The sequence below is a fragment of the Scyliorhinus torazame genome, chromosome 1, assembly GCF_047496885.1.
Source record: "Scyliorhinus torazame isolate Kashiwa2021f chromosome 1, sScyTor2.1, whole genome shotgun sequence".
In the NCBI taxonomy this organism is placed as follows: domain Eukaryota; kingdom Metazoa; phylum Chordata; class Chondrichthyes; order Carcharhiniformes; family Scyliorhinidae; genus Scyliorhinus; species Scyliorhinus torazame.
Window position 1 is genome coordinate 201,432,549 of NC_092707.1, and position 22,686 is coordinate 201,455,234.

Below are 22,686 nucleotides of genomic sequence, written 5' to 3' on the forward strand. Positions count from 1 at the left end.
AATCCCGCCCGAGGTCAATGGAGTTTTCCATTGTCGGCATCTCACCCGTTTTGTTCTTGAGGTGGGCGGGGTGGAATAATCCAGCCACATGTCTTTGGCTTCTTTTTGTTTTAAGTAATTCCTAATTATAAAACTATTTTGGTTCCTATCTCCTCCTTGCATGCCTGTGTGTGTACATAGCTGCGATGACCATCCATTGGGTTTGAATGTATGAATAAACAAGACTTTTGATTTAACCTTAAGTACAGTTTGCTGCGAGTCACTTTAAAACTGACTTCACAAACAGAGGGCGGAACTCTCCGCCGGGACGGAGAATCGCCGGGGGCCGTTGTGAATCCCACCCCGACGGCGGCTGCCGGATTATCCGGGGCCGGTTTTTCAGCAGGGGTGGGAATCGCGGTGCGCCGTTTGGGGGCCATTGGCAGCGCCCCCTGGCGATTCTCCGGCCCGCGATGGGCCGAGTGGCCACCCGTTTTCGGCGGGTCCCGCTGGCGTAAAATGCACCAGGTCCGTACCGGCGGGACCTGGCACTATGGGCGGCTTGCGGAGTCCTCTGGGGGGGTGCGGGGGGATGGCCTTGGGAGGGGCCCCCACGGTGGCCTGGCCCATGATCGGGGCCCACCAATCCGCGGGCACGCCTGCACCGTGGGGGCACTCTTTCCCTCCGTGCCGGCTGGTGTAACAGTCCGCCATGGCCGGCACGGAGAAGAACCCCTCTGCGCATGCGCTGGGATGATGTCAGCACACGCTGGCACTCCCGTGTATGCGCCAACTTGCGTCGGCTGGCGGGGGCCCTAAGCCGCTGGTTGGCGTGTGCCAAGACCTTCCATGCCAGCTGGCGTGGCGCCAACCCGCCGGCGCTGGCCTAGCCCCTGAAGGTGCGGGGGCCAGCCAGTGGTAGAATTGTAGGTTTGGGAGGGCCAGGCCTCCCATGTTTCTTTTCCTCTTCATGACATTCTCTTGGATCCTCGGATCCCCCCCCCCCCCCCCATCACAAACGCCATGACTAGGTTGTCTACCGTGTTGAATATTCTAAATGGTGAACAGGAAGTCTCACTCCCCGACTCCGATACAGGCTTCAGTGGGCGCTATTCAGGTCAAACTATATTTTCAAGTTATCCCCCGGTATAACCCATACCTTCACCGAAGATTTCATCTACTTACCCCTCAGTAGCATTGATATCCTGGGTCCTGCGTTGCTAAGTAAGTAAAGTAGACTAATAACCACTGTTTCAGGTTAAAGCGTTTAAGTTATTTTATTATTCTATATTTTTTCTTTTTAAAAGATGCAATCACTGTCTTTACAGAAAAGTAAAAAGATCTTGCTTCTGGATCCTTCTGGTTGGTTGAAGGGACCTTCAGGCCCAACTGGACAATCAATCTTCTTTTTAAAATCTGGTCTTCTTTAGATGTATCCGCTGATGAGCTCGGTTGCTGTGTCCTATCTTTTTTTTCCAAAAAATATACTTTATTCATAAAATCTATCATAAACATTACAGAACATTTCGAATTGTCTTGACTGTACATTTCCATCAGAGTTACACATTCCCTTGACTTTCTTCCATTCAATTTTGATAACATTACACACATATCTTATATCGCTCTTTACGTTACAATTCCTTCTTAAACAAACAAAGAACAAAGAAATGTACAGCACAGGAACAGGCCCTTCGGCCCTCCAAGCCCGTGCCGACCATACTGCCCGACTAAACTACAATCTTCTACACTTCCTGGGTCCGTATCCTTCTATTCCCATCCTATTCATATATTTGTCAAGATGCCCCTTAAATGTCCCTATCGTCCCTGCTTCCACTACCTCCTCCGGTAGCGAGTTCCAGGCACCCACTACCCTCTGCGTAAAAAACTTGCCTCGTACATCTACTCTAAACCTTGCCCCTCTCACCTTAAACCTATGCCCCCTAGTAATTGACCCCTCTACCCTGGGGAAAAGCCTCTGACTATCCACTCTGTCTATGCCCCTCATAATTTTGTATACCTCTATCAGGTCGCCCCTCAACCTCCTTCGTTCCAGTGAGAACAAACCGAGTTTATTCAATCGCTCCTCATAGCTTATGCCCTCCCATACCAGGCAACATTCTGGTAAATCTCTTCTGCACCCTCTCTAAAGCCTCCACATCCTTCTGGTAGTGTGGCGACCAGAATTGAACACGATACTCCAAGTGTGGCCTAACTAAGGTTCTATACAGCTGCAACATGACTTGCCAATTCTTTACAATGAAGGCAAGCATGCCGTATGCCTTCTTGACTACCTTCTCCACCTGTGTTGCCCCTTTCAATGACCTGTGGACCTGTACTCCTAGATCTCTTTGACTTTCAATACTCTTGAGGGTTCTACCATTCACTGTATATTCCCTAACTGCATTAGACCTTCCAAAATGCATTACCTCACATTTGTCCGGATTAAACTCCATCTGCCATCTCTCCGCCCAAGTCTCCAGACAATCTAAATCCTGCTGTATCCTCAGACAGTCCTCATCGCTATCCGCAATTCCACCAACCTTTGTGTCGTCTGCAAACTTACTAATCAGACCAGTTACATTTTCCTCCAAATCATTTATATATACTACAAACAGCAAAGGTCCCAACACTGATCCCTGTGGAACACCACTGGTCACAGCCCTCCAATTAGAAAAGCATCCCTCCATTGCTACCCTCTGCCTTCTATGGCCTAGCCAGTTCTGTATCCACCTTGCCAGTTCACCCCTGATCCCGTGTGACTTCACCTTTTGTACTAGTCTACCATGAGGGACCTTGTCAAAGGCCTTACTGAAGTCCATATAGACAACATCTACTGCCCTACCTGCATCAATCATCTTAGTGACCTCCTCGAAAAACTCTATCAAGTTAGTGAGACACGACCTCCCCTTCACAAAACCGTGCTGCCTCTCACTAATATGTCCATTTGCTTCCAAATGGGAGTAGATCCTGTCTCGAAGAATTCTCTCCAGTAATTTCCCTACCACTGAAGTAAGGCTCACCGGCCTGTAGTTCCCGGGATTATCCTTGCTACCCTTCTTAAACAGAGGAACAACATTGGCTATTCTCCAGTCCTCCGGGACATCCCCTGAAGACAGTGAGGATCCAAAGATTTCTGTCAAGGCCACAGCAATTTCCTCTCCAGCCTCCTTCAGTATTCTGGGGTAGATCCCATCAGGCCCTGGGGACTTATCTACCTTAATATTTTTTAAGATACCCAACACCTCGTCTTTTTGGATCACAATGTGACCCAGGCTATCTACACCCCCTTCTCCAGACTCAACATCTACCAATTCCTTCTCTTTGGTGAATACTGATGCAAAGTATTCATTTAGTACCTCGCCCATTTCCTCTGGCTCCACACATAGATTCCCTTGCCTATCCTTCAGTGGGCCAACCCTTTCCCTGGCTACCCTCTTGCTTTTTATGTACGTGTAAAAAGCCTTGGGATTTTCCTTAACCCTATTTGCCAATGACTTTTCATGACCCCTTCTAGCCCTCCTGACTCCTTGCTTAAGTTCCTTCCTACTTTCCTTATATGCCACACAGGCTTCGTCTGTTCCCAGCCTTTTAGCCCTGACAAATGCCTCCTTTTTCTTTTTGACGAGGCCTACAATATCACTCGTCATCCAAGGTTCCCGAAAATTGCCGTATTTATCTTTCTTCCTCACAGGAACATGCCTGTCCTGTATTCCTTTCAACTGACACTTGAAAGCCTCCCACATGTCAGATGTTGATTTGCCCTCAAACATCCACCCCCAATCTATGTTCTTCAGTTCTCGCCTAATATTGTTATAATTAGCCTTCCCCCAATTTAGCACATTCATCCTCGGACCACTCTTATCCTTGTCCACCAGTACTTTAAAACTTACTGAATTGTGGTCACTGTTACCAAAATGCTCCCCTACTGAAACATCTACCACCTGGCCGGGCTCATTCCCCAATACCAGGTCCAGTACCGCCCCTTCCCTAGTTGGACTGTTTACATATTGTTTTAAGAAGCCCTCCTGGATGCTCCTTACAAACTCCGCCCCGTCTAAGCCCCTGGCACTAAGTGAGTCCCAGTCAATATTGGGGAAGTTGAAGTCTCCCATCACCACAACCCTGTTGTTTTTACTCTTTTCCAAAATCTGTCTACCTATCTGCTCCTCTATCTCCCGCTGGCTGTTGGGAGGCCTGTAGTATACCCCCAACATTGTGACTGCACCCTTCTTATTCCTGATCTCTACCCATATAGCCTCACTGCCCTCTGAGGTGTCCTCTCGCAGTATAGCTGTGATATTCTCCCGAACAAGTAGCGCAACTCCGCCTCCCCTTTTACATCCCCCTCTATCCCGCCTGAAACATCTAAATCCTGGAACGTTTAGCTGCCAATCCTGCCCTTCCCTCAACCAGGTCTCTGTAATGGCAACAACATCATAGTTCCAAGTAGTAATCCAAGCTCTAAGTTCATCTGCCTTACCCGTAATGCTCCTTGCATTAAAACATATGCACTTCAGGCCACCAGACCCGCTGTGTTCAGCAACTTCTCCCCGTCTGCTCTGCCTCAGAGCCACACTGTCCCTATTCCCTAGTTCTCCCTCAATGCTCTCACCTTCTGACCTATTGCTCCCGAGCCCACCCCCCTGCCATACTAGTTTAAACCCTCCCGTGTGACACTAGCAAACCTCGCGGCCAGGATATTTATGCCTCTCCGGTTTAGATGCAACCCGTCCATCTTATACAGGTCACACCTGCCCCGGAAGAGCTCCCAGTGGTCCAGATAACGGAAACCCTCCCTCCTACACCAGCTGTTTAGCCACGTGTTTGTCTGCTCTATCTTCCTATTTCTAGCCTCACTGGCACGTGGCACAGGGAGTAATCCCGAGATTACAACCCTTGAGGTCCTGTCTTTTAACTTTCTGCCTAGCTCCCTGAACTCCTGCTGCAGGACCTCATGCCCCTTCCTGCCTATGTCGTTAGTACCAATATGTACAACGACCTCTGCCTGTTTGCCCTCCCCCTTCAGGATTCCCTCTACCCGTTCGGAGACATCCTGGACCCTGGCACCAGGGAGGCAACATACCATCCTGGAGTCTCTTTCACGTCCACAGAAGCGCCTATCTGTGCCCCTGACTATAGAGTCCCCTATTACTATTACTCTTCTGCGCTTTGACCCTCCCTTCTGAACATCAGAGCCAGCCGTGGTGCCACTGCTCTGGCTGCTGCTGTTTTCCCCTGATAGGCTATCCCCCCCGACAGTATCCAAAGGGGTATATCTGTTCGAGAGGGGGACAACCACAGGGGATTCCTGCACTGACTGCCTGCCCTTTCTGGTGGTCACCCATTTCTCTGCCTGCACCTTGGGTGTGACCACATTTACATAACTGCGATCTATGACGCTTTCCGCCACCTGCATGCTCCTAAGTGCATCCAATTGCTGCTCCAACCGAACCATGCGGTCTGTGAGGAGCTGCAGTTGGGTACACTTTCTGCAGATGAAGCCATCCGGGACGCTGGAAGCCTCCCGGACCTGCCACATCTCACAGTCAGAGCACAGCACCCCTCTAACTGACATTGCGTCAATTAATTAAAATTTGTCTTTTTTTTTTAATACTTTTTTTTTTAATTGCAAAGTTACTGTCAACTATCTGTTTCCTAGCACTAGATTTCTAATAGAAATGCGATAGCTAACTATAATACTCTCCGATCTCTGGCTTAGATATCCTCTAAATTATAATTAAGTTATTATGTTTAATTAGTTCCCAAATACTCAAATTTTTTTATTTTTTTTAAAATTTAGGTTAGAATCCCAACCAGCCACTCAGGTCACAGCTTTTCTGTGATGTCACTTCAGTTTCCCCCCGACACACAATTTGAAAAAAGGTATAAAAGTAAAAATCACTTACTTGCCTTCTGAGTGTCTGAGATGTTCTCAGGTTCTCTCGCTGACAGAGACTGCTCCTCCACCTCCGATCCTTGACCTGCACAATGCTAATAATATAATAATATAATATGGCACTTACCTTACACCAATGGGTCTTATTATTAGGTTAGAGGAGGAGGGCGGGTGGGAGACACTACACGTGTAGTGTCTCGGGTTTCCTCTCCACCAGAATTTATTGGTTGGGGGGGGGGGGGACTTGCCAGAGGTCGAACTTCCGGTTCCCGCCTTATATAAAAACAAATAAAACAGAAAAGAAGAACAGACACGGGACCAGGCAAGGGTTTTTAAATTCTCTACTCACCTCCCAGAAGGCCCCTGCGCACCGCTGCCGCCGAAATCCAAAGGGCTGCTCCATGACATTTACATTGTCATGTTTCTTTTATATATTGGAGTGTTAATGACCCAGACCGAGGGGGGTTTACACTGTTACCTGCCCCTCGATGTATATTTGGTGTTAAGACCTTACACAGTGGTCTTTCCCCATTGCGCCTTGGCGGCAGCTGCCCCAAGCTTGAGTGCGTCCCTCAGCACGTAGTCCTGGACCTTGGAATGTGCCAGTCTGCAACACTCGGTCGAGGACAGCTGTTTGCACTGGAATATCAGCAAGTTTCGGGCAGACCAAAGAGCGTCTTCCACGGAGTTGATGACTTTCCAGCAGCAGTTGATGTTTGTCTCGGTGTGAGTCCCTGGGAACAGTCCGTAGAGCACAGAGTCCTGTGTCACAGAGCTGCTCGGGATGAACCTTGACAAATACCACTGCATCTCTTTCCAGACCTTCTTTGCAAAGGCACATTCCACAAGGAGGTTTGTGACCGTCTCATTTCCCCCACAGTCACTCCGAGGGCAGCGTGCATTGGCGCAGAGCCTTCGGGTGTGCATGAAGAATCTGACAGGGAGGGCCCTTCTCACCACCAGCCAAGCTAGGTCTTGGTGCTTGTTTGTAAGTTCTGGTGATGAGATGTTCTGCCAGATGACTCTGACAGTCTGCTCAGGGAACCATCCAACGTCCTCCACAGTCTGCTTTTCCCTGAGGGCCTCGAGGACATTACGTGCTGACCACTGCTTCATTGCCTATCTTTCCCACGTACCGAGCTATGGGAGCTGGCTCTGCGGGCTCTCTCCTTTCTTCGAGTTTTTATATATTTCTAACAGTTATCTAGTTTTTATGACTTTATTGTAAAGTAACTCTTGATTCTCTTTGATTGTAAAAATATCTTTGATCTAAACATTCTAATCCAACTAAGTATTCATTTTGACATAACCTCATCTCATAGATCTGATTACATTGTGCCCTTTGTGATGTTCAAAATGCTTTGACTTCAAGAGGTGTTATTTTTAATTCTTGTCATTTCTCTAGTTTTATTTTCCAATTGTGTCCTCAGCTCATAATTTTGACTTTGATTTTGGCTTTAAATTATGTTTCTCGTAGACTGATAGTCTCCAGTTTTCTTTCATTTACCTGGTATTAGCAAATTTTCACATCTAGCATTCTCACCAAATTCAACTGAACCTCATCCATTCTTTTCTAGATCCTTACTAAGATAGTTACTTTCAATGAAGGTGTGAGCCATTGTTTCTGGCTTCATTCAAAATCCTGTTTGTCTTGTTTGCTAAGCCTGCTTGACCAAGGATATCTGCATTTTACAATCCTTCCCTGGCAGCTGCAGTTAACCCTTTGTGGGATCTTGCCCTGTATCCTCTCATGTTTCTCTCAGACCAGATATTGCCAGACTTCCATGTTTCAAATGACACATCTTTCCATATTTTCAATAACACCGCCCAGTGGTAGAATTGTAGGTTTGGGAGGACCAGGCCTCCCATGTTTCTTTCCCTCTTCAGGACATTCTTTTGGCTCCTCGGGTGTCCCACCCCCCCGCCATCACAAACACCATGACTAGGTTGTCTACCATGTTGATAAAAGCCTTGGGGATGTAGATCAGGAGGGATCTGAACAGGAAGAGGAACCTGGGCAGTTAAATTTGATCATCTGCACTCTCCCTGCCAGTTGGGAGCGGGCTTCATCACTGCAGGTCCCTTTTGACTTCCTCCAACAGACTCGTCAGGTTTCATTGGTGGATCCCTTTCCTGTCCTAGGCTATTTCGATCCCCAGAGTGCGAAACTTAGTCTGAGCTTGTTGAACGGCAGACCCTCCAGCTCTGACCCTCCCGCCCTGCAGGTGCACCACCGGGAAGATTCACTTTTGCTCAGGTTGAGTATGTAACCCGGAAAGGCTCTGAACTCCTTTAGGAGTTTCATTATCCCTTCCATGCTGGCCCGGGGATTCGAGGTGTAAAGGAGCAGGTCATCCACGTAGAGTGAAACTCTATGCTCTCTGTCCCCCCTTTGGATACTTCTCCACCCTTTCACCGTTTTGAGGGCGATCGCCAGCAGCTCGACTGCCAGAGCAAACAGCAGCGGGAATCGCGGGCATCCCTGCCTCGTGCCTCTGTGCAGCGGACATATTCAGGGCTGTTGGTGTTTGTCCAAACCGTTCCAGTACGTGTATGAGGTACTTCTATTCGACTCTGTCAAAAGCCTTTTCTGCATCCAGGGAGATGATCATTTCTGGTGTTATCTCACCGGATGAGGTCATAGGTTCAGCAGACACCTGATGTTCGATGTTAGCTGCCCTTGGCAAAGCCTGTCTTGTCCTCTGCAACTACCTCTGACAGGCAGCTCTCCAGTGCTTTGCCAGGACATTTGCCAGGATCTTTGAATTTGCATTCAGCAGTAAGATGGGCCTGTAGGATCTGCGTTCCGTCAGGTCTTTGTCCTTTTTGGGTATCAGCGATATTGAGGCTTGTGCCAGTGTCAGTGGCAGGGTGCCCCTAGCTAGCGAACATCTCCCACAGATGCTGAGCCATTGCAGCCGCAAATCTTTTGCAGAAGTCTGCCGGGAGCCCAACTGGCCCCGGCACCTTCCCCGCCTGCATGGAGTTGATGCTCTCTGTGACTTTTCCCAGTTCTGATGATGCTTCCAGGTCCTGTCTCTCCTCCTCCCCCGCAACTAACATCTCCAGTGCGTCGATAAACTGCTTCATCCCAGAGTCCACCTTGAGGGTCTCCGAGATGTACAGCCCCCGGTAGAATGTCGCAAAATCATTGTTGACCCATTCCGGCATGGTGACTAGCCTGCCCTTGTCCCTAACCTAGTTATTTTCCCCACAGCCACTGAGCCAGCAGGCGGTTGGCTTTGGCTCTGTGTTTGTAGAAGTTGCGCCATGTCTGGTGGAGCTGGTGCACTGCCTTCTTCATGGAGAGCAAGTCAATTTGTAGTTTTTTCCTCTCCACCAGAAGGTCTACGTCGGGGCCAAGGGGTGCCGTCAGTCGACCTCCAGTACGGGGTCGACCAGCTCTTGTGTAGCCCTCCTCTCCTTCCCATCTTTGTTTGCCTTGCACGCAATAAGTTCCGCCCTTATCACTGCCTTCAGCACCTCCCAGAAGGTGGAGGGTGAGACCTGCCCATTCTGGCTGTTGAGAACGTCCCCGTCTACGACCTTTGATATCCGTTCGCAGAATGCGTTATCGGCCAGGACGGCTGTGTCCAGCCTCCATGGGGGGGCGTTGTACCCGGCCCGTCTCCACCTCACGTCCACATAGTGTGGAGCGTGGTCGGAGATTATATTTTTAAAAAATAAATTTAGTATACCCAATTCATTTGTTCCAATTAAGGGGCAATTTAGCATGGCCAATCCACCTAACCTGCACATCCTTATGTTGTGGGGGTGAAACCCCGCAAACACGGAGAGAATGTGCAAACTTCACACGGACAGTGACCCAGAGCCGGGATCGAACCTGGGACCTCGGCGCCGTGAGGCAACAGGGCTAACCCACTGCGCCACCGTGCTGCCTGAGATTACATTTGTGGAGTACTCTGGCAGCGCGATCAATTTTCTTGGTCCTCACCCTTCCAAGTGTCTCTTGAGTCATCACCAACCTTGTCATCTCTGTCTCCAGTGACGTGATCCAATCGCTCCAATCAGTCACGACCTTCTCCAGCTCTCTGATCGTTGCCTCCTACGTCTCTAGCCGCCGCTCCAACTTTTCCAACGCTTCTTGCAGGGTGACCAGCGCCTCCGCTACCGCCACTTTCACCATCGCCATCATTTCAAGTTTGGTGGCATCCTTGAGCTCCTGGCATCTCTTTGGCTCCTTGGGTTGTTGTTACTTGGCATTTTTCTGTCGTTGTGGTGTTGTTGGAGGGGGGGGGGGGGAGTTTCCCTGGGTTTGGCGGGCTATTTTGGGTTGAAAGTCCCTAATTTTGAGATTCCAGGAGGAGTCACCTTTTGTGCATTTGTTCAGCACATCCCCACCACCCTGCTCCTCCTCTCCGGAGGTTGTTTTGGTGCATTGGCTTTGAGTTGTATGTAGGCTGCAGGGTCTCCGCTATATCATCGAAGTGACCTCAATCCCCCTGTGAGACTTGACAATGATCTATTCAAGGCAACCCTTCCTCATCCCTCTCTGTTCGTCACAACTGGTATCACCAGAAAGTCATCAGGACCATTTATCTGGCTGATTCATGTTTCCTTCCACCAGCCAGCAAGATTGAAGAAATGTGCAGTATCCAATGGCTGAGATTGGCCTACACAACACAGGAAATGACCTACATAGAATTCACCACACACCAAGTTTGTGAAGTTTAGGGAGGTTTATCGTTGATTCTATGTAAATGAAAGTATTGTTATAAATAACTTGGGAGCCCACAGAGAGCATGATTCACAGCGGTAGATATTCAGCTCAAGCATAATATGAATGAAACTGTATCAGTTGTCTGATTTGTGCTTACTTTTCTTCTAATTCACTATAACTCATTCTGTGCTTCTGCTCAAGATGGATTTATGTCCCTGTTCCTCTTCAAGCTGGGCTTTTACACATATGAGGTAATGAGGGATCACAACGTTTGTAGTTTGGCCTTCCCTTGTGGCGGGAACTGAGTTAATCTGGAGGATCAGGCAAAACTAATCTATCTAGTCCACGATCTTCCTTTCCTACAGTTAGGGTTGTGTAGCCACGTAAAATGGCTGCTTCCCGATTAATTTGGCCAAAACCCGATTTAAAATGGCTAACCGGAAAGGCTGATGGGAAAAGCAGGTAACAAGACACAAACGGACAGCTGCAGGCAGAATATCATATTCGGCTCTGGGGAAGTCGGCCCAGATCGATACTCAGGGCTATTAACAGCCCATCAACCCAGATATCTGCAGTTATACTCAGGACTCTTAACAGCCCATCAACCCAGACACCTGCAGTTTAATCGGCTATCCCTGGGAACAATTGCAACATATTAGCAATTGAATACCGGGCCAGACCTGTCGACGCCTGCAGTGGCTGAAACAAAGGCAGGTGAACGACCACCCCCCGATCGGGGAATCGCCTCGCAATTGGACGTATCGAACTTGGGACTCAGGGTCAAGGGCCGCCCCGGGAGGCGGGAAGCCCCTGGGCCCTATAAAGTGAGGGGCCATGTTCAGATCTCTCTCTCTCTCCCTTCTTCGCCTGCTCGAGACCTTCGCAAGAACAGCAACCGGCAACCGTAAGTTTGAATCCAGCAATCGCTATCCGATAAAGACTCCTAGCCATCGACCTGTATCAGCCTTTTGAATTCCGCGGGCCAGATCCGATTGGATAAACCATTCGTTTCCCTGACCTGGTGGGCTCTTCCTAAAGTTAAGTATTGGCCAGTAGTGATAGGTTTACTATATAGATAGTAGGATTATTGTGTAAACATTACTTGTTGTATATAATAAATGACCGTTGATTTCAATCTTACTAAGCGGTGTGCTGACTTATTAATCATAACTTGAACTTGAACCACGTGGCGGTATCAGAAAGATACCTGGCGACTCGTGAGCAAAGGTGACGTAATCAGAGCTAATAAACTAAGGCTAAAAAGAGCAACAGTTGACAACCATCCAGAATAATCCTGTCGTCTCCAAAGAGGAAAATCATGGAGACATTTAAAAAATGGCCTTGTTACTAGCAGCCATTTTCTTTGAATAGTTGGGTTCATTGGTTATTGAAAATGGGAAATAAAGGGCCATTTGACTGTTAGTCAAGAATCATTTCTCTCAAGATTTTTTAAAATTAAAAGAGCAATTTAGCGTGGCCAATCCACCTACCCTGCACATCTTTGTGTTGTGGGGATGAGTCACACGCAGACATGGGGAAAGCAGGCAAACTCCACACGGACTATGACCTGGGGCCAGGATTGAACCCGGGTCCTCGGCACCGTGAGGCAGCAGTGCTAACCACTATGTTAGCCTGCCGCCCGATCATTCGACACAGGTTAAGTAGGAATGTGTGCTTTTCATATCATGAGGGACACACGGGTGTGAGTCAAGGAAACAATAACAGGAAAGTAGGAAGAGGAGCGCAATTAGAGACGTATTACAACCTGCACGCGACCTACCGGATTGGAGCAATCAGTCTCCACATGAGTCTTGCTGAATGCGAGCTCTCCCACTAAGGGGGCGGGGAGCCCTAAATCATTCATGATCAAGATCTGTATAAAGTCGGCCAGGTATGGAACTGACAGAGCAGACCCGGCTGGGATCTGATGTATATTGTAAATATAATTTGCTTTGCAATAAACTAAGTTTCCTTTTTACTAACTCGGTACGGACTCGTTTGTGGTCTCCAAAACTACCAACGAGGATACAATTGATTTACTGTCAATGCTCTACACCATCGTGTGAACCACCTCCTTTACTCTGCTGGGCCAAGATTGGAGAATTTTCTTTTGCGAATATGTTTTTGTTCTGAAAATTGGAAGTGCTCGACACCAGCTTAGAGGATTGAACATGCGTTACTTTTTTCAGGAAAACACCATCACAGAAGTTGATGACAATCAGTAATATTGCTGACTACCTGTGGGGCACATAATTATGGAGTGATAAAAAGCCTTACATAACCTGTGGCTCTGGACACTAAAACGTTTGAATAATTGGTAACCCTAGTGGTGCAACACTTCAACCCTAAACCTATTGGAACAGTGATACCATTTTAATATGGCAAGAGGACCCCTGGAGAGTCCTGTTACGATAGGGAGGTGTTCGGAAATTGGATCCGGAAATGGAATTGAAGATGTGGGCAATTTAGGGGTTAACAGACTGAGGGTAAAACTGCTAGCACTGAGTCAGAGGTATATGCCCATACCTGGCTTAAGTTACTTTGTCCCATTCAGACTTAAATTTGTTCCTGGGAATAAACAGGATACCCCTGTTCAGCCAGGGTGATTCACTCAAGATCCATTATCCTCTGGGACACTCTGATCTGACCAGTTATTAGCCCGTTACAGAGGCTGAATGCCTCTTTTGTCTGTAAATTGGAGGTCAATTGCATGTACATAGCATGGCCCTGTTCTTTTGTGTAAATGAGAGTGGGGAATCAAAAGTTCAGATAGCAATGATCAGTTCAAGTCTGGACATACCTGAACAGAACCATCTTTGAGGGTCTGGGCGGAACTAAGAGGGTTAAAAGAATCCTTTTTGAACAGGTGGGGGTAGAAGGATTCAGAAAGCCACCGGGAGAGACCATGAAAAGCTGCCACAGAGACAGGCTTTTGAAAAGGTGTCTGAAGGAGTTTCACTAACAGCAGGAATATGTTCTGCAATTACAAGTATCATTTTTGTCTGCTTACCTGGAGTCAAGAGCTGTATGTTCATTTTATGTGCTGTTTAATGGACACTCTTGTGTTAGGGTTAAAAGATACATGTAATCTGTTCTTGTTAGATTTGAAGTTAAAAGTTTAAATATTGTTTTTCTTTTGTTTTAATAAAGTTTTGTTTGTAAAAACAACCAAGCCCTATTTCTTGTGCAATCACTTCTGGAACAAATTGATCTTTCCGCACAGTCTTGTTATGTTCTGTTGTCTTTTCCTTGCAATGATACATACAGAACTGCTGTTGATTTACTTAGAATGATGATTTATTAGTTAACATGTGGAGGGATAACATACAGAATCTATACAGACTAGGTTTCTCTGGAACTACCCTATGTGCAACTGTCCTTGTGTACGTCTTACCACCAACTGCCGGTAGCCGGATGTCACATGACTGATATCTGATGCCACCTGCTGGTGGGAGGTCATATTCCTGAGTATATGCAATATTATTCACAGGCATATCACCACAAGTCTTAGAAAACTAAAAACATTTCTGTTCTGGTCCAGTATCTTAGCCACTATTGGGATCGGACCAGGGGTCCGTGACAGTCTGTAACAGAGTTTTTGACAAGGCTACGAATACTAGTCAGACACTATGAATACGGAACTTTGTCCTCACGGCACTGAGGTCCCAGGTTCGATCCCGGTTCTGGGTCACTGTCCGTGTGGAGTTTGCGCATTCTCCCCGTGTTTGCGTGGGTTTCGTTCCCACAACCCAAAAATGTGCAAGTTAGGTGGATTGGCCACGCTAAATTGGCCCTTAATTGGAAAAAATGAATTGGGTACTCTTAAAAAAAAAATTTTTTTTAATAAAAAAAAAATGAATATGGAACTTTGGGATGACATGGTGGCCCTGTGGTTAGCACTGCTGCCTCACGGTGCCGAGCCCGGGTTTGATCCTGGCCTCGGGTCACTGTCCATGTGAAGGTTGCACATTCTCCCCTTGCCAACATGGACCCCACCTCCACAACCCAAAGATAATAATGATAATAATTTTTATAATTGTCACAAGTAGGCTTACATCAACACTGCAATGAAGTTATTGTGAAAATCCCCAAGTCGCCACACTCTGGCGCCAGTTCGGGTACACAGAGGAAGAATTCAGAATGTCCAATTCACCTAACAAGCATGTCTTTCGGGACTTGTGGGAGGAAACCGGAGCACCTGGAGGAAACCCGCGGGGAAACTGGGGAGAACGTTCAGACTCCGCACAGACAGTGACCCAAGCGAGAATTGAACTTGGGACCCTGGCACTGCGAAGGACAGTGCTAACCACTATGCTATCGTGCTGCCCATATGTGCAGGGCAGGTGGATTGGCCACGCCAAATTGCCCCTTAATTGAAAAAAAAGAATTGGGCACTCTAAATTTAAAAACAAAAGAATACAGAACTTCCCTTTCTGAAATGCTGCGTGACCGTTTAGTCTGCCGCATACATAACTTGGCTAATTGAAGGAAGTTGTTAGCCGAACCATCCTAGATATTAGCAGGCCATACAAATTTTGCTTTCCCATGAAATGCCGAGAGAGGAGTGCAAGCGTTCCAGGGGATGGAGCTAAATACCATAGCACACGCCCCCTCCTGGCAGCGCTTCGGCCGAGGCAGGCGCCAACCAAGGTCTTACACATTCCACCCAGACCAACCAGAGGAATATTTGCAGCTGAATTGTGTTACGGCACCCCAAATGGCCCCCATCAAGGTAACTGTGCAGGTTAATGGGCATTTGTTAGACATGGAGCTCAACATTGGAGCTGCGGTTTCCGTTATTGGAAAGCAGACTTTTGACAGGATAAAGTAGGGGGTGCAGCAGTTGGATCTGAGGGACACCGAGGCAAGATTAGCAGCATATACTGTGAAGCGTTAGCCATTGCAGGAACCACAATGACTCTGGTAGTTTACAGACAACAGTCGGTGCATCTTCTGTTGATGATAGTCAAGAGACATGGCCTCTACCTGCTAGGCCGCAGTTGGCAAAAGCGCTTGCATGTGGACTGGCAGCAGATTTCCAAAATGAGATCCGAGGGCCTGCACGAAGTGCAAGGGAAATATTCTGAGGTTTTCCAACCCAAATTGGTGAAAATAAGAGGGACCATGGGAAAAATTCAGATCGACTCGGACGCACAGCCAAGATATTTTAGAGCTCGTCCATCCCTTACGCATGGTTAGCAAAGGTTGAGGCTGAACTCAGCCGGCTTGAAGGACTTGGGGATCATTAAGTCAGTACGTTTTGCCGATTGGGCGATGGTCCTCGTGCTCAAATCTGATAAGATGGTCATACTGTGTGGGGACTGTCAACAGGGCCTCCCAGTTGGATTGTTACCCGATGCTCTGCATTGAGGACCTATATGTAAAACTGGCCGGCGGACACTCATTGACCAAGCTCGAACTGAGCCATGTGTTTTTGCAGTTAGAATTGGACCGTGCCTCCCATAAATATGTCACTATAAACACCCATAGAGGCCTGCATGAGTACACCAGTCTACCCTTTGGAAAGTCGCCTGTTGTTCCATATTCCAGAGGGTAATTGAAAACATACCGCGAGGTTTGCCGCGGGTGGCAGCATATTTAGATGGCGTGTTGGTCATAGGGGCAGCCAAACACGGACATTTAAGTAATTTCGGCGAAGTGCTCCATCGTTTCTCGGAGTCGAACGTTCGCCTGTTGAGAGAAGAATGCATTTCCCACGCAAGGGAAGTGGTGTACCTGGGCTGCTGTGTGGACCATGAGGGGTTACACCTGGTCACAGAGAAGGTACGGGCTATTCAGCAGGTTCCTACACCTAAAAACATCATGGAGTAGCGGTCTTTTTTGGAATTGGTAAACTATTATGGCAAGTTCTACCTGGCCTTGTGACCATGTTAGCCTCCCACACCCCCCACATCTCCTTTTGGAAGAAACAACAGAAATGGGCGTGGAGAAAACAACAGGAAGCAGCATTCATGCAAGTAATAAAACAATTAACTTCCTTCTGCTTGTTAACACATTATGATTCCACCAAACAACTAATTGTCATGTGTCATGCGTCACTGTACGGCATTGGCATTGTTTTACCACACCAGATGGAAGATGGCAGAGAGAGGCCAATCGCTTTCGCCTCCTGGACACTTGCCGGGGTCGAGCACAATTATACGCAAATTGAGAAAGAAGGTTTGGCAGTTGTCTTTGCCGTGTAGAAATTCCATCATTATATGTACGGCCGATCATCACAGACCACAAGCAACTGCTCGGTCTTTTTAAAGAAAACAAGACAATTCCGCCCATCACTTCCGCCAGGATCCAGTGTTGGGCCCTCCTGCTGGCCGCAAGTACTCGCTTGAGCATCGTCTCGCATCCAGATCACAATTGCGGATGCATTCCCTGAATGCCTTTGTTGACACGTTCTCCTTCTCCTCCCAGGACGGATGAGGTAGTGACCATGCTCAACTTTATGGATTTGTTGCCTGTTACAGCGTCCCAAATCCATGAGTGGGCACAGGCCGAACCAGTCCTTTCGAAAGTTCGACACATAGTCCTATATGGAGGTCAGCATTGGCAGCTACCAGATGAGTTGCAGGCATTTGCGATGAAGATGTCCAAGTTTAGCGTCGAAGGTGGTATTTTGTTGTCGGGTGCATGCGTCGTCATCCCAGGCAAGGGCCTGGACCAGGTCCTGAGAGTTTTGCACAATGGGCACCCGGCTTCAAACGGGTTGGCGGAAACACAATTATTCAAACAAGGACTAAAATTCCAGATTTCGGGGTTGATGGACACAAGACAGGCCAGGTTCTTATTCTGCTATAGGACCCCTCTGCATGCTGCAATCAGGGTGGCGCAGGCTGAATGGCTAATGGGCCGGAGGCTTCAAACCCAGCTTAGTATAGTTTTCCCTGATATTGATGGGAAAGTACACCACAGCCAGGAGCTGCACGGGCGTTGCCCTGTTCGATGAAAACCATCCAGACACTTTGTACCAGGTCAGGCAGTCTATGTTCGAAACTTTGCAGACAGCACCCAGTGGATCTCCGGGACAATTGTCCGCCAGACAGTGCCGGTATCTTATCAAGTTCAGGTCGCATCATGAAAAGGCACCTCGATCACAAATGGTCCAAACACCAGTTTTACACAAAATTCCTTGGGAATCTCCACTGATTTCATATTACCACTTGTGAAGAATCTAAAACATGAAACAACCTTATGCATCAGGCACCTGTTATTTCACTGCAGCTCCTCACTGGCGCATAAGGAGATGCTTCAGCTGATGTTAGAGGGCGTCATCCTCAATATACCACTCTCAGTTATAAAGGCTACATAGTATATCTGTAACTGAAGGCAAATTTTAAACAGAAGATAAGTCCAATGCCACACGAGAAGTACCAGCTATTGTTGAAGAAGTCTCCCAGTTTCAGAGAATCCTGAATGCATCCATAGCAGATTAAATACGCAAGATTAATGGCAGGTCAAATAGGGTAGATAAAAATAGACCCTTTTCTCCAGTGAGCATAATCTTAAATTTGGAGTCAATAGAAATATGTTATTGCACAAAGTTAAAATTGATGCCAGTATTATATTTAAAATTTCTAATTCTTGTCTGTCCCATCACCGCTCCTTGAGTGGGGGAGAAGCACAGGATGCTGAATGGCTCCGGTTCTTTCAAAGGTTCTCATTTAAGCTGTGTTAGCAGTCTGTCCACTCACTCCAGTGACTAGGTGGAGTAATTGGTAAAATTACCAGAGGAGCTAAGTTCAGGATAGGTGGAATTTAACACGAAAAATACAAAAGCAATGCCTGTTGGCATGGAGATCACAAACACAATTAATAGGTACCCACTGGCAAATATACAGAAAGCAAATGATTTTTCTGTTACTAATTGTTATCAGCAAGGCTCATCACATCATAGAATGCCTTCATAGGGCATTAGGTTTTAAGTTCAAGCAGGATATCCTGGAGTTGCTCTTGGTTAACTAAGATCCATGTGACCCATGCAGTACGAGATAATACCTGACCTATACAGGAGACATATACAGGAATTGACACTGAGACACATGTGAGCCAGACAGAGGTAAAGGGGACATATTAGATATGTAGTATCAATTGGGTGTGAACTATTCCTTTTTACCTGGTGTGTATGAATTGGGATCATTTTTTAACAGTGAAAGAATTAACTTCTGTAGGTTAAGGTCAAGTTCTTTTGAAGGGAGTTTTGGTGGGAGGTCCAGATGACAGGTGTACTCGTCATCAGTTAAACATTAACTATTTTTCATTGTTCATGCACCGTGTGTGAAACGGATTCAAGAAAGTTAAATCACAAGCAATTTAAGTTTTGTGAGAGGATTTCTTCACTTTCTGTGGAAATCTTTTTCCAGCAGAAGAAGGCTGTGAATTTATTGAGAAGCAATTTTAAGAGTTCATTTCAAGGAGACTTTGGATATTCCCAGTTCTAATCCCCAAAGTTATTAAGGCAGTTGTATCGCATACTGAGCCTTCCCTCGCCACTACTTTGGTCGAGCCAAAGATTGTCCCTATTGTGTTCTGTACCTGGGAGATCAGGTTCTATGGGTGAACAGGAGCTTTATTCCAAATGCATTTAAAATATCTTCTCCACAAGCTTCTAACTTTCTTTAAGCTTCTCGTTCTCTGGAACCACACCTTCAGGCTCGTCTAACAGTACACAGCACAGAGAACTTTCAGCAGAGACATATAAACAATTGAACACAACGGGCGTGATTTACCGCCCTCGCCGCCCTCAACTTGGTGATGCGACGAGGGCGTTGAATCTCGTGAGAGGCTTCTCACGAGATTTGCAATGCTTGAGATGTATTGCAAGATTCAACCAATCCTCGTTCGACGTGGTGATCTGGATCTTCCCCTTGATGGGGGCAAGCGCCGGGAAACACCTGGCGAAACATGCTCGGCGTGGGACTCTGGGAGCAATTCTCCGGCCTCATCGCGCCCCTGCTCAAGCGAAGCGAGGCCGGTGAATAGCGGGAGAGGCAAAAAATGAGAACCGCGCCAGGCGTCAAACAGTTTGCGATACAACCAGCCTGCTCCCGTAGGCAAAATCGATTTCTCGCAGCAGTATGGAAAGAAACCAATTATCACCACTTGAGCCCTATTTCCATAGAATTAACGGGAGCCATCCCATATCCAACGGCCTCCGTTATTCATCGGCCTCCCCAACAAGTAGTCACACTGGCTATGATTAGTACTCGTAGGTACATAGATACACCCCTTTTTAAAAACGTGACCTTGCTGGAAAGAATTCTGTGAGGAGCCAAGGAGGTGAGTAGTCATCTTTGCTCACAGGCAAAGAGCCCGGAGGTGCTGGGCTTACCACCCCAGTGCTTGGCGGTGTGTGGGGGACCCTCGGCTTGGGGAGGGAGGGGGGGGTGGGTGCAACCTCCACAGGAGTGGGCTGCCTTGAGATGGTGGGCGGGGGAGACGTTGGTGGGGCAAACGCTCTTTGCACCACCATGTCAACCCCTGGATCGTGTGTACCCGTGCCCTAGCCCATGTCCGTCTGCCCCACCGACCACCCATAACCCCACCGACTGCCGAGTCCTCTGGCCATACGGCTGGAGGCTATTTCTAATAGTGAATTGGCAATCATGGTTAGGTGAGAACTTCACGCAAGTGGATTCCCTTGGGTGGGCAGGCCATGTAGCATGTGGGAGTCATTGCCTAGCATCCCAGTCAGACCGTGTTGCCTGGATACTGTGCTTGAACACAGCGGGAAGCAACACCATATGCGCAACAGCCAACATCCGAACACTCAGAGGATGGTGGGACACAATTTTGGGAACATGTGCAAGGCTGGAGGGTGGATGAGTGCCATGGTGAGGGGACCAGCACCCATTCCAGGTGACATTATGAGCGGGTGTCCGAGATACATGGTCTAGGGTCCGGAGAAGGGAGCCTGCTGAGGCTGGGTGTGTGTGGCAGGAGGCTCTAGGTGGGGGGGTATAGGTCAATTGAGGAATGGCTCCCAAGGTGGGAGCAACCGCTGTTTGTCAGTCTAACACCCTCTTCCAATTCCTTACAGATATTGAATGCTATGGCAGGGATTTTGGACCCAGAACTTGCCCTAGTGGTGCTGCTGGTAGTCCAGGTAGCCAGATGCCAGAGACAGTAGCAGCAGCGTCTGCAGATGCTTGAGGCAGCGGCCCATGTGCCGGACCCCGCCCCATACCCTGAGCACCCGGCCGCCCATCAGGCTAGGGAGGGACCCAGAGGGGGAGTCTGCGATGGCCCAGGGTGTACAGGCGTCGCTGATCGTTCGAACAAATGACGGACAACGTGTGCCGGAGGAGACTCCACCTCAACAAGAAGACGGTGCAACATCTTGGCACCAAGTGGAGGAGGACACCCGCTCCCGGTGGCCGTCAAGGTCACCACAGCCCTGAACCTTTACGCCTTGGTATCATTCCAGGGCTCAAGCGGGGACCTGTGTGGCATTTCACCGGCCACAGCCCACAGGTGTATCTGATAGGTCACGGTTGCCCTATATGCCCGGGTGGAGAACCACATCATTTGTTCTTTTAAATTTAGAGTGCCCAGTTATTTTTCTTTTCCAAGTTAGGGGCAATTTAGCGGGGCCCACCACGGGCTGCCCAGAACGACATTATTTTTGACATAGACCAAGTCCAGCAACATGCCTGGGCAGCACCATCACCTGGATGCCCCAGATCCAGGGGGGAATTGATGGCACGCATGTTGCCTTGCGCTCACCGGCCATTTGGGAGTGCCCTACATTAACAGAAAGTGGTTCCACTCCCTCAACATACAGCTCGTGTGCGACCACCAGATGAAGATAGTGCATGTGTGTGCACACTTCCCAGGGAGTGTCCACAACAGCTACATCCTGTTGTGTTTGGTCCTCTATACCTTACGAAGGAATCCACCAAACACTTCAACTTGTTCAAACCAGAATCTTTTTTTGTGTCTCGTGTGGTAAGATAGCAATCTGATACAGAGCATGTTATCATGGAGTCTGCTTAGTACTCCTCTGGAATCTGCACATAGCACTGCCCATTCACTTGTATGTCTTACTACCTTCTCAATCTTCTTCTGGAGATGGCTGGATGTGTCTCCTCTTATATGGGAGTCATTGGTCATATGACCTTGGTCTTGAGACTGCATTGTGTGACTACACTGCTAACTGCTGGTTGGAGGTCGCACACGATCCCAACTATGATATAGCTCATAGACATAACACCACACATCCTGAGGCAGAAAGTCATCCCCGGCCTCTTCGAGGAGCACCCCATAGTGGGTGGCTGGTTCTTGGTGGATAAGGGGTACCCGCTGAGGACCTGGCTAATGACGCCAGTACGGAGGCCGGAGACCAAGAGGAGAGACCCAATACTACGAGGCCACCCGGGCTGTGATTGAGCGGTGCAGCGCACTCCTCAAGATGCCCTGCAGTATACTGCTCGAAGGGTCGTCCTATTTGTGGCGGTCTGCTGGGTCCTCCACAACCTTGCACAGCAGCGGGGCGACGGGCTGGGGGTGGTGATAAGGAACATGTGCCCACTTCCAAGGAGGAGGATAAGGACGAGGGTGATGAGGTGGCGTAGGAACAGCAGAGACTAGAGGACAAGGCCGGAGTGGAACCTGAGGAACAGCTGGATGCTGCAGAACAGGCGGCAGCAGCGAGGGTCCGGCAAGCCCGGAGGGCCAGGGTGGCCCTCATATTTTCCCCATTCACTTACGACGTGTCCTAGTCTATCACCCGCCACTCCCATGTCCCACCCTCCCCGGATCTGTATCACATCACTCCAAGGTGCTGGGACTGTGTCGCACCGTCAGTGGGTCACTGTCGAAGGCAGGGGATGATGATAAATTGCAGAGAGCAGGACCCTGGTGCTCCTCAATCTATTCCATAGCTGACCCCCTGCCTGTCTGCTGAGTGCTCGCTCGCACCCACCGCCTGCAGGCAGTGTACCGGGAAGGGTGGGGTGGGGTGGGGGGGTATGACTGGAGAGATGGGCCAAGAGTTCGGAGGTAGGCCTGCATTGTGGAAGAAAGTGACAGAGATGTTACACTGGTTGTGCTCAAGGGTATTTATTGCATTTTAAAATTCCCCATTCTCCCGATGGTGTCGCACCTCCTTCCCACCGCC